This window comes from Erinaceus europaeus, chromosome 1 (genome assembly GCF_950295315.1).
Source record: "Erinaceus europaeus chromosome 1, mEriEur2.1, whole genome shotgun sequence".
In the NCBI taxonomy this organism is placed as follows: Eukaryota; Metazoa; Chordata; class Mammalia; order Eulipotyphla; family Erinaceidae; genus Erinaceus; species Erinaceus europaeus.
The window spans coordinates 150338607-150351899 of record NC_080162.1 but is presented as its reverse complement, the minus strand read 5'-3'; positions in this window follow the sequence as shown (position 1 = coordinate 150351899).

Here is a 13293-nt window from a genome sequence, read left to right as displayed (position 1 = left end):
GCAGTTTATCAGTTGAGACACCACCTCCAGTCTGCTCTAACAACAAGGGGACAGCTTAAGGGAGGAGAGGACTCCACAGAGACTCACCAAGTGCAACTCTGAGTCTCCATTGCTACTACCCTCAGAATCTGGAGCAGTGACAGGAAGGGACACCAGGGGACAGAGATCTAACCAGGAAACTCATAAGACTATACCTTGGTGACATAACTAAGGGGCTGTGAAAGTCTCTTTACATAACCAATGGATTATCTCTGCCATACCCTGCTTTATCTCTTGGTCAGGAGTCAGTGATTAAGCTAAGAAGCCTATTGATAGTTTAAAAGCCCTCAGGCTCCCATAGCCTACAGGAAAGGAAAAAAAAGAAAGAAAGAGGCTTTTAAACCACTGAGCTCCAACTCAGGGATTGAAATAACTGTTAACTTCCACCACTGTGAACCCTTTAATTAACTTACTTAGAGACAAGTCAATCCAGGCAACAGTGATCAATAATTTGAAAAGTACTGATAAAAGGAACTCATAACATAATATATAAAATGGTTAAAACAACAAGAAAAAATATTGGAGAACCGAACCAGGACAAGCGTCCAGCTAAAAGTCCTCCAGAGGGTGAAGCACAAAATAACGAGTTCAACATCCAAACATTAGCTAAGGAAATAATAACAGGTGTGAGTAAAGAATTTGAAAAAATTGTAATCAGAAAGGCAGGAACAACAAATGAGAATATGGAAGAAAATACTAATTATCTCATGGTTATTAGAGAGCTGAAAGCTGAAATCACTGAGCTAAGAAGGCAACTAGCTGAACAGGCTAAAACAGTATCAGAGCAGGGCAACAAAATAGATGAACTCCAGAAAACAGTAGAGGGCAGAGAGAATAGAATCTATGAGGCTGAAGACAGAATTAGCAAGATTGAGGATGAATTAGAGACAACTAAAAAAGAAGTAAGAGATCTCAAAAAGAGACAACAACAGAGTCCTATGGGATGACTTCAAAAGAAACAATATACGCATTATTGGCATACCAGAGGCAGAAAGAGAAGGAGAGGAAGAAAGCATTTTCCAGGCCATAGTAGCTGAAAACTTCTCTAATCTAGACAACATCAAAGACATAAAAATTCAAGAAGCCCAGAGGGTCCCAAACAGAATTAACCCAGACCTAAAGACACCAAGACATATCATACTTAGAATGGAAAGGAATAAGGATAAAGAAAGGAACCTGAAGGCTGCAAGAGTAAAACAAAGAGTCACCTACAAAGGAAAACCCATAAGATTAGCAGCAGACTTCTCCATACAAACACTACAGGCCAGAAGAGAATGGCAAGATATCTATCGAGTGCTCAATGAGAAAGGCTTTCAGCCAAGAATACTATATCCTGCTAGACTGTCATTCAGACTAGATGGAGGCATCAAAACATTCTCAGACAAGCAACAGTTGAAAGAATCAACCATCACCAAGCCTGCCCTGAAAGAAGTTCTGAAAGGTCTCCTATAAACAACCAGACCATCACAACAAATAGGACATATATCAAAACACTCTAAAACTCTACAAGAATGTCATTAAAATATCTTCAATCTTTGATATCAATAAATGTCAATGGCCTGAATTCACCTATTAAAAGACACAGAGTAGGAAGATGGATCAGAAAACACAACCCAACAATATGCTGTATAGAGGAAACCCATCTGACTCAACAAGACAAACACAGACTTAAAGTGAAAAGATGGAAAACTACCATACAAGCCAATGGCCCACAAAAAAGGGCAGGAACAGCTATTCTCATATCTGACATGATAGACTTTAAAATAGCTAAGATTAAAAAAGATAGGAATGGATACTACTTAATGCTCAGAGGATCAGTCAATCAAGAGGACTTAACAATTAATAACATCTATGCACCCAATGAGAAGCCATCTAAATATATCAAACTTCTACTGAAAGAGCTACAGCAATATATTAACAGTAACACAATCATAGTAGGTGACTTCAACACCCCACTCTCTCAACTTGACAGATCATCCAGGCAGAAAATCAATAAAGACATAAGAGAGCTAAATGAAGAGATAGATAAACTAGAACTATTGGACATTTTCAGAGTCATTCATCCCAAGAAACTGGAATACACATTTTACTCAAATCCACATGGGTCATTCTCAAGGATAGACCATATATCGGGCCACAAAGACAGCATCAGCCAATTCAAGAGCATTGAAATCATCCCAAGCATCTTCTCAGACCACAGTGGAATTAAACTAACACTTAACAATCAACAAAAGATTAGTAACAGTCCCAAAATGTGGAAGCTCAACAGTACACTTCTTAACAACTTCTGGGTCAAAGAGGAAATCAAAGAAGAAATCAAAATGTTTCAAGAGTTCAATGAAAATGAAGATACAAGCTATCAAAATATTTGGGACACAGCTAAAGCAGTCCTAAGAGGGAAGTTCATAGCTATACAAGCACACATTAGGAAACAAGAAAAAGCACAAATAAACAGCCTGATTGCACATCTTAAAGACCTAGAAGAAGAACAACAAAGGAACCCTAAAGCAACCAGAAGGACAGAAATCACTAAAGTTAGGGCAGAAATAAATAACACTGAGAATAGGAAAAGCATACAAAAGATCAACGAAAGTAAATGTTGATTCTTCGAAAGAGTAAACAAAATCGACAAACCTTTAGCCAGACTCACAAAACCAAAAAGAGAGAAGACCCAAATAAATCGGATAGTAAATGAAAGAGGAGATATCACAACAGAAATCGCAGAAATTCAACATATCATGTGAGGCTTCTATGCACAACTATATGCCACCAAGCTAGAGAACCTGGAAGAAATGGACGATTTCCTAGATACCTACCAACTTCCAAAACTAAGTAAAGAAGAAGAGGATAACATGAACAGGCCCATCACAGCTAACGGAATTGAAACAGTTATCAAAAATCTCCCCAAAAATAAAAGTCCTGGACCAGATGGTTTTACAAATGAATTCTACAAAACCTTCAAAGAAGAACTAATACCTCTACTTTTAAAAGTCTTCCAGAAGATTGAAGACACTGGAATACTCCCTGCCAGCTTCTATGAAGCCAACATCACCCTGATACCAAAAGCAGACAGGGACACAACCAAAAAAGAAAACTACAGACCAATATCTCTGATGAACATAGATGCGAAAATATTGAACAAAATTCTAGCCAACCGGATACAGCAGTATATCAAAAAGATGGTGCATCATGACCAAGTAGTTTATCCCAGGCATGCAAGGTTGGTTTAATATACGTAAATCACCACATCAACACATCAACAAAATCCACCACATCATCACATCAACCATATCACATCGGTGATGGGGAAGCTTTATAAATGGTGAGGCATTGCTACATGTCTTTCTCTCCCTATCTCCCTATCTCACCACATCAACATATCAACAAATCCACAACATCAACAAAACCAAGACCAAAAACCACATGGTCATATCAATAGATGCAGAGAAAGCCTTTGACAAAATACAACATCCCTTTATGATCAAAACACTACAAAAAATGGGAATAGATGGAAAATTCCTCAAGATAGTGGAGTCTCTATATAGCAAACCTACAGCCAACATCATACTCAATGGTGAAAAACTGGAAGCATTTCCACTCAGATCAGGTACTAGACAGGGCTGCCCACAATCACCATTACTATTCAACACAGTGTTGGAAGTTCTTGCCATAGCCATCAGGCAGGAGCAAGGAATTCAAGGGATACAGATTGGAAGAGAAGAAGTCAAACTGTCCTTATTTGCAGATGACATGATAGTATACATGGAAAAACCGAAGGAATCCAGCAAGAAGCTTTTGGAAATCATCAGGCAATACAGTAAGGTGTCAGGCTACAAAATTAACATTCAAAAGTCAGTGGCATTCCTCTATGCAAACACTAAGTTAGAAGAAATTGAAATCCAGAAATCAATTCCTTTTACTATAACAACAAAAACAATAAAATATCTAGGAGTAAATCTAACCAAAGAAGTGAAAGACTTGTATACTGAAAATTAGGAGTCACTACTCAAAGAAATTGAAAAAGACACAAAGAAGTGGAAAGATATTCCATGTTCATGGGTTGGAAGAATTAACATCATCAAAATGAATATATTACCCAGAGCCATCTACAAATTTAATGCTATCCCCATCAAGATCCCAAGCACATTTTTTAGGAGAATAGAAAAAATGCTACAAATGTTTATCTGGAAACAGAAAAGACCTAGAATTGCCAAAACAATCTTGAGAAAAAAGAACAGAACGGGAGGCATCACACTCCCAGATATCAAACTGTATTATAGGGCCATTGTCATCAAAACTGCTTGGTCCTGGAACATGAATAGACACAGTGACCAGTGGAATAGAATTGAGAGCCCAGAAATGAGGCCCCACACCTATGGACATCTAAACTTTGACAAAGGGTCCAGGCTATTGTATGGGGAAAGCAGAGTCTCCTCAACAAATGGTGTTGGAAACAATGGGTTGAAACATGCAGAAGAATGAAACTGAACCACTGTATTTCACCAAATACAAAAGTAAATTCCAAGTGGATCAAGGACTTGGATGTTAGACTACAAACTATCAAATACTTAGTGGAAAATATTGGCAGAACTCTTTTCTGCATAAATTTTAAAGACATTTTCAATGAAATGAATCCAATTACAAAGAAGACTAAGGCAAGTATAAACCTATGGGACTACATCAAATTAAAAAGCTTCTTCACAGCAAAAGAAACCACTACCCAAACCAAGAGACCCCTCACAGAATGGGAGAAGATCTTTACATGTCATACATCAGATAAGAGTTTAATAACCAACATATATAAATAGCTTGCCAGACTCAACAAGACAACAAATAACCCCATCCAAAAATGGGGGAGGACTTGGACAGAATATTCACCACAGAAGAGATCCAAAAGGCAGAGAAACACATGAAAAAAATGCTCCAAGTCTCTGATTGTCAGAGAAATGCAAATAAAGACAACAATGAGATATCACTTCACTCCTGTGAGAATGTCATACATCAGAAAAGGTAACAGCAGCAAATGCTGGAGAGGGTCAAAGGAACCCTCCTGCACTGCTGGTGGGAATGTAAATTGGTCCAACCTCTGTGGAGAACAGTCTGGAGAACTCTCAGAAGGCTAGAAATGGACCTACCCTATCACCCTGTAATTTCCTCTCCTGGGGATATATCCTAAGGAACTCAACACATCCATCCAAAAAGATCTGTGTACACATATGTTCTTGGCAGCACAATTTGTAATAGCCAAAACCTGGAAGCAGCCCAGGTGTCCAACAACAGATGAGTGGCTGAGCAAGTTGTGGTATATATACACAATGGAATACTACTCAGCTGTAAAAAATGGTGACTTCACCATTTTCAGCCGATCTTGGATGGACCTTGAAAGAATCATGTTGAGTGAAATAAGTCAGAAACAGAAGGATGAATATGGGATGATCTCACTCTCAGGCAGAAGTTGAAAAACAAGATCAGAAAAGAAAACACAAGTAGAACCTGAAATGGAATTGGCGTATTGCACCCAAGTAAAAGACTCTGGGGTGGGTGGGTGGGGAGAATACAGGTCCATGAAGGATGATGAATGACATAGTGGGGGTTGTATTGTTAAATGGGAATCTGGGGAATGTTATGCATGTACAAACTATTGTATTTACTGTTGAATGTAAAACATTAATTCCCCAATAAAGAAATAAATTTAAAAAAAAAGAAAAAAAAAAGCTTCTTCACAGCAAAAGAAACCACTACCCAAACCAAGAGACCCCTCACAGAATGGGAGAAGATCTTTACATGTCATATATCAGATAAGAGTTTAATAACCAACATATATAAAGAGCTTGCCAGACTCAACAGCAAGACAACAACCCCATCTAAAAATTGGGGGAGGACTTGGACAGAATATTCACCACAGAAAAGATACAAAAGGCCGAGAAACAGATGAAAAATGCTCCAAGTCTCTGATTGTCAGAGAAATGCAAATCAAGACAACAATGAGATATCACTTCATTCCTGTGAGAATGTCATACATCAGAAAAGGTAACAGCAGCAAATGCTGGAGAGAGTGTGGGGTCAAAGGAACCTTCCTGCACTGCTGGTGGGAATGTAAATTGGTCCAACCTCTGTGGAGAACAGTCTGGAGAACTCTCAGAAGGCTAGAAATGGACCTACCCTATGACCCTGCAATTCCTCTTCTGGGGATATATCCTAAGGAACTCAACATATCCATCCAAAAAGATCTGTGTACACATATGTTCTTGGCAGCACAATTTGTAATAGCCAAAACCTGGAAGCAGCCCAGGTGTCCAACAACAGATGAGTGACTGAGCAAGTTGTGGTATATATACACAATGGAATACTACTCAGCTGTAAAAAATGGTGACTTCACCGTTTTCAGGCGATCTTGGATGGACCTTGAAAAAATCATGTTGAGTGAAATAAGTCAGAAACAGAAGGATGAATATGGGATGATCTCAGTCTCAGGCAGAAGTTGAAAAACAAGATCAGAAAAGAAAACACAAGTAGAACCTGAAATGGAATTGGCGTATTGCACCCAAGTAAAAGACTCTGGGGTGGGTGAGTGGGGAGAATACAGGTCCATGAAGGATGATAAATGACATTGTGGGGGTTGTATTGTTAAATGGGAAACTGGGGAATGTTATGCATGTACAAACTATTGTATTTACTGTTGAATGTAAAACATTAATTCCCCAATAAAGAAATAAATTAAAAAAAAAAAGCTAGAAATGGAACCCACACTCCTGTGACAATCCTACCCCCAGGCCAGGCCCTGTGCTCCTAACTGGACTGTGGCCCTCCTGCAGCCATATGGGTGACTTGGCCATTCCTGGTATCGCTGGTGCTCAAATGAGGCAGCAGAGACATGAGACATACTGGGTTCTGTTGGACTGAGTTCAGCCTAAGAACCTAGTGATCTGGCTAGAGTATCTGACAAAATAGTCTGGGGGTAGGCAGGTTCTGGGGACATAACAGGACAAGTTAAGCCAAGGTGAGGTGTCACCACTTGATCCCCTGGGGGAATAGGGTTATATATCAACAGAGTTATGACAGGGGTAATGTCCAGCATGGAGACTCCTCCAGGAAAACAGCACAACACTACCATGAGCACAAAGCTCAACAGGTACCCAGACAGGATGCACTACACTGTGAACTGTCTGGAGTGGGCTGCAGGTATGCAGTTGGGGGACCATAACCCCATTATTGATACATGTTTGCACAGACACATACTGAACTATGAGCCTAAGCTGCCTCTAATGATGGGGGTGAGAGACTTGGGATAGAGAGCAGCTAGCTCTCACTCTGTTCTCCAAAAATACTCATTTCATCCCATATTTCTGTGTAAGTAAAAATGAATTCTTATTAGAAATGCAACATGAGGGAGTCTGGCAGTAGCGCAGTGGGTTAAGTGCATGTGGTAAAAAGTGCAAGGACCAGTGTAAGGATCCTGGTTCTAGCCCCCGGTTCCCCACCTGCAGGGGAGTCGCTTCACAGGCGGTGAATCAGGTCTGCAGGTGTCTATCTTTCTCTCCCCTTCTCTGTCTTCCCCTCCTCTCTCCGTTTCTCTCTGTCCTAACAACATCAATAACAACAACAATAATAAAAAACAACAATGGCAACAAACAGGAAAATAAATAAATAGTAAAAAGAAAGAAAGAAATGCAACATGAATATTTTACTTTAAAGAAAATCTATAATTTATGGGCTGGGGAGCTAGTATAATGATCAGGCTTTGATGTTCCAGAGTCAGTCATTAGCACCACCATAAGCCAGAGCTAAGCAGTGTTCTGGAGAAGAAAGAAAGAGAAAAAGGAAAATAAAAAGAAAATCTGTTTCTATGGTGGGTAGACATTCCAGAGCACCACTTAGCCCTGGACTTATGCGGTGTCAGTGATTGCACCTGGGACCTCTGGCATGCAAGTCCTGTGTGATACTACCATGTATTTCCTAGGTCATACGACATGAGTATCTGATTTATTTCAGTTTATTTTTCAAAAGATTTATTAATATAAGAGAACACCAGAGCATCACTCTGGGATGTACAGTGCCAGATCGAACTCAGGGCCCTATACTTGGGAGTCCAGTGTTTTATCTACTGTACCGCAGACCGCTCGCTGTAAGCTAAGCTTTAGGAAACCATCACCCTAGGAATTACTCATGGTCTTGATGTAAAAGAGCAAGCATGCTTGTTGTTCCAAAGACACCAACCATGGTAATAGGTCATGACAGGCACTAAGTCCATGGTCTTGGGTGAAGGCTACCAGGCCTTCCTCTGTCCTTATTCCCAAGTTTTCCTGCTGGAATGCCCAGCCACTCTTTATCCCCACAAAGCTTGCTGCTCTGAAAGTACCTATATAATGGAGCAGCACTGAGCCATTGGTGAGACAAAACACAATCTTGCAGTACTCCAAGTGCAACCAAACTGATAGCTTCCTACACACCAGCAATGTTTAGTCAGGAAATATAAAGGGGGAAAGATTCCATTCACAAGAAATAAACTAGAAATGGCTACTATTTAGAGTCAAGGTGCTGAGAGGCGAGTAGCCCTGGACAAGAATGGACAGCTCAGAAACAGGCAGAGCAAGGCCAAGTCTACATAAACCAATGGGCAGAGAAAAGGCATCACACTCTCAGATCTCAAATTGTATCATAGGGCCGTTGTCATCAAAACTGCTTGGTACTGGAACATGAACAGACACACTGACCAGTGGAATAGAACTGAGAGCCCAAAGTGAGCCCCCATACCTATGGACATCTAATCTTTGACAAAGGTGCCCAGACTATTAAATGGGGAAAGCAGAGTCTCTTCAACAAATGGTGTTGGAAACAATGGGTTGAAACATGCAGAAGAATGAAACTGAACCACTGTATTTCACCAAATACAAAAGTTAATTCCAAGTGGATCAAGGACTTGGATGTTAGACCACAAACGATCAGATACTTAAGAGGAAAATATTGGCAGAACTCTTTTCCACATAAATTTTAAAAACATCTTCAATGAAACGAATCCAATTACAAAGAAGACTAAGACAAGTATAAACCTATGGGACTACATCAAATTAAAAAGCTTCTTCACAGCAAAAGAAACCACTACCCAAACCAAGAGACCCCTCACAGAATGGGAGATCTTTACATGCCATACATCAGACAAGAGTTTAATAACCAACACAGATAAAGAGCTTGCCAAATTCAACAAGAAAACAAATAACCCCATCCAAAAATGGGGGGAGGACATGGACAGAATATTCACCACAGAAAAGATACAAAAGGCTGAAAAACACATAAAAAAAATGCTCCAAGTCTCTGCTTGTCAGAGAAACGCAAATAAAGACAACAATGAGATATCACTTCACTCCTGTGAGAATGTCATACATTAGAAAAGGTAACAGCAGCAAATGCTGGAGAGAGTGTGGGGTCAAAGGAACCCTCCTACACTGTTGGTAGTAATGTCAATTGGTCCAACCTCTGTGGAGAACAGTTTGGAGAACTCTCAGAAGGCTAGAAATGGACCTACCCTATGACCCTGCAATTCCCCTCCTGGGGATATATCCTAAGGAACCCAACATATCCATCCAAAAAGATCTGTGTACACATATGTTCTTGGCAGCACAATTTGTAATAGCCAAAACCTGGAAGCAACCCAGGTGTCCAACAACAGATAAGTGGCTGAGCAAGTTGTAGTATATCTACACAATGGAATACTACTCAGCTATAAAAAAATGGTGACTTCACCGTTTTCAGCCGATTTTGGATGGACCTTGAAAAAATCATGTTGAATGAAATAAGTCAGAAACAGAAGGATGAATATTTTTTAATATTTATTTATTTTCCCTTTTGTTGCCCTTGCTGTTTTTCACTGTTATTATAGTTATTATTGTTTTTGTTATTGATGTCGTTATTGTTAGATAGGACTGAGAGAAATGAAGAGAGGAGGGGAAGACAGAGGGGGAGAGAAAGACACCTGCAGACCTGCTTCACTGCTTGTGAAACAACTCCCCTACAGGTGGGGAGCCAGGGGCTCAAACCAGGATCCTTACTCTGGTCCTTGCACTTGGTACCACGTGCGCTTAACCCACTGAGCTACTGCCTGACTCCCTCCATAAATATTTTTTTAAAAGACAAAAATATTTTATTATCTCCTACCATTCACTGAAAGTCTACTGAATCTACAAGGTAAGGAATGAGTAAAAGTTAAAATCTTAATTGCACCCTAAAAGGAACTTGAATGATCTACAACAAAACTACTACAGGTAGTTTCTTCTTTCTTTGTTTTTTAAAATCATTTTAGATAAAAAGGTCCTTCCCAAGCAAAACACCAAAAGCAGAAAGCACTACTGCACGCAAATCTAAATTTATACACATCAAATGACTACAAACTCTAAAAACATGTAAGGATATACAACAAGGGTAGAGTGGTTTTCCCAATCAACCAGGAGATGAATTATTCAACAGGCAGTGTTAGAAACAGCAAGAGTTAGGGGGGAAAAAAACAGACTTGGACTTCCAATTTACCCCGTATCAAAGCAAATTCCAGACAGATCTAACATTTTACATGTATCAAGGGAAAATATTTTTATTTAAGAATATAGGGGTGAAAAAAAAAGGAATATAGGGGTGGAGGTAGACAGCATAATGGTTATATAAAGAGACTCTCATGCCTGAGGCTCTAAAAGTGCCAGATTCAATCATCCCCACCACCATAAGCTAAAGCAGAGCAATGCTCTGGTAGACAAAACCAAACGAAACTATAGTCATGAGGTGGTGCAGTGGATACAATGTTGGATGCTCAAACAGGAGGATGCAAGTTCAATCCCTGGCACTGCCTGTGCTACAGTGACTCTGCTTCACTCCTTTACTTTCTCCATAATGAATAAGTAAGTATTTTGCATTGTCTTGGGGCTTGGAAGGAATCAAGTGGATAAAGCACTGGGACTCTCAAGCATGAAGTTCTGAGTCTGATCCCCAGCATCTCTGTGGCAGAGGGATGCTCAGGACTTCTGCAGGTAAGTGGTTCCGGGTGGAGCACAGGACTTGCAAGGGCAAGGTCACACACTGCATATGCCACAGCAATAGTGAATTTTTTTCTTTTTTCTCTTTCTCTCATTAAACACACAAATTATTTAAAACCAAGCACAACACGAAATTCCAAGAGGGCAAGGGTAAATAAATAACAGTGCATCTGACTTGTGTGCAGAGAGCCCTAAATTGCACCCCTCACATCACATGTGCCAGAATGATGAACTGGTTCTCTCTTTCATGCAAATAAATAATCATAGTAACAAAAAGTAAGTAGCTGACAGTAAAAAACTGAAATTACAGAAAAACAAAACAGGGAGTCGGGCGGTAGCGCAGCGGGTTAAACGCACGTGGCGCAAAGCGCAAGGACCGGCACGAGGATCCTGCTTTGAGCCCCTGACTCCCCACCTGCCGGGGGGTCACTTCACAGGTGGTGAAGCAGGTCTGCAGGTGTCTTATCTTTCTCTCCCCCTCTCTGTCTTCCCCTCCTCTCTCCATTTCTCTCTGCCCTATCCAACAACGACATCAATAACAACAATAACTACAACAATAAAACAAGGGCAACAAAAGGGAATAGTTATTAAAAAAAAACAAAAAACCCAAACCAGAACAAAACCTCATCCAAGTGAGAGATAATTTGGGAAGAATATTCTCAACAACATGAGAAAAACTATGAACCAGCAAAGGCTAAAAGGCCCATCTGGACTTCGGACTTGAGGACCCTCCCCCGCCCCAGTTCCCGGGAGAAGAGGGGGCGCAGCACGACTTGGGCTACCCACGCCGGGTCTTCCCGGGTGCAGAAACAGTGCACAAAACTGGGCAGGTTCAAAGATCCCAGCCCAAGGACCGAGGGATTTCTTTCCCTGCTTTCTGACATGGCTTGCATGGGAAGAAAAAAAAAAAAAAATCTTTTTTGCATGCTTCCTATTACAAATATTTTTTTAAAGGAGACATTTGCAAACCATCTTAGGAAAAGTTGCTCTCACGCATTCATAAAGGGGTCTTCCGGGAATGGAGGGCCGTGGGAGGGTGGCGTCCCGAGACGTGGGGAGCCGCTGACGCTGCGGGGCGCGGCCTCCAGTGCTGGGCCCTCGGGAGACCCCGCCTCAGCCTGTTCCCGCCGGGGTCGGTCGTCAGGGAGAGACGGGGCGCGGGGAAGCTGGAGAAGGGGGTGCGGGCAGGAGGGGCTCCCGGGGGCAGGATGTGGAGGATGTGGGATTTCGGGGTAAGGCAGGAGTGCAGGAAGTGGGGGCTCAGGGAGCGGCGTGGGCGTGGGGGGCGCCAGCAGGGAAACGCCTGGCCGTGTGGAGGGCGGCGGCGACGCCCGCAGTCTGGAGCGGGGAAGGCCTGGGCCGCTCGGGCGCCGACAGGAACCCCACTCACCGTCCACACCGCAGCCTCACGCGCGAAAGGACGGCGGCGCACAGCGCACGCAGACAAAGGAGCCGCTCCGCCCCGTCTGCGCACCCACCAATCCCTGGAGGCCCCTGCCCTACCGGGTCCCGCCCCCACGTCCCGGACCAGCCATGCTGGCCGGTCGTAGTCTCCGCTGTCTGACTGACAGCGCCGAGCCCAGACTCCCGCAGCGCGGCCAGAGCGCTCGCGTCACTCAGGCTGCACTTCCGGCAGGCCCGCGGCACTTCCGGCGCGGCCAGTGAACCTATCTTCTAGTGCGTTTCTGTCCTCGCTTGGCTGCTGGCGAGCCCCTCGGCCCACGGGGCCTGCGGTGGTGTGTGGCGGTGGCCCTCTCGTTACCTGCACGGGCGTTTCCGGGCTGGGCGGGGCCCTCGAGGTGAAGCAAACCGATGGGGGGGCGGGGTCGTGGGGGTAGACTTCATTCTGCACGCACCCAGGACCCTGTACTAATGGCCTGAGATCCCAGGCGACTGGAAGGACGAGTTTGTCCTTCTGATCGGTGCTCCATCCCGTCTGACGGAGATGTTGGAGGGCAGTTTAGGGAAAGAAGTACCCCTCCCCCTGCATCCTGCAGGAAGCCCTGAGAAGGGTTCAAATTCAAGGCAGGGCCCTGAAGCCCAGTGTGTCTGCATCCTGCCCCAGCTCTTACTCGGTGACATGCAAACGGAGGCAGGTGTGAGCACCTGAAAGCAAAGGCATAGCCCCTGAGAATCCAGCCCTTCTTCTGAAGGGACTAGAAAGCCTCCGTGTTTCTGTGTCTGTTTTCTCGGAGGTCTATATGCCTTTTACTTTCTTCTCCTTTTCTGTCCTTAT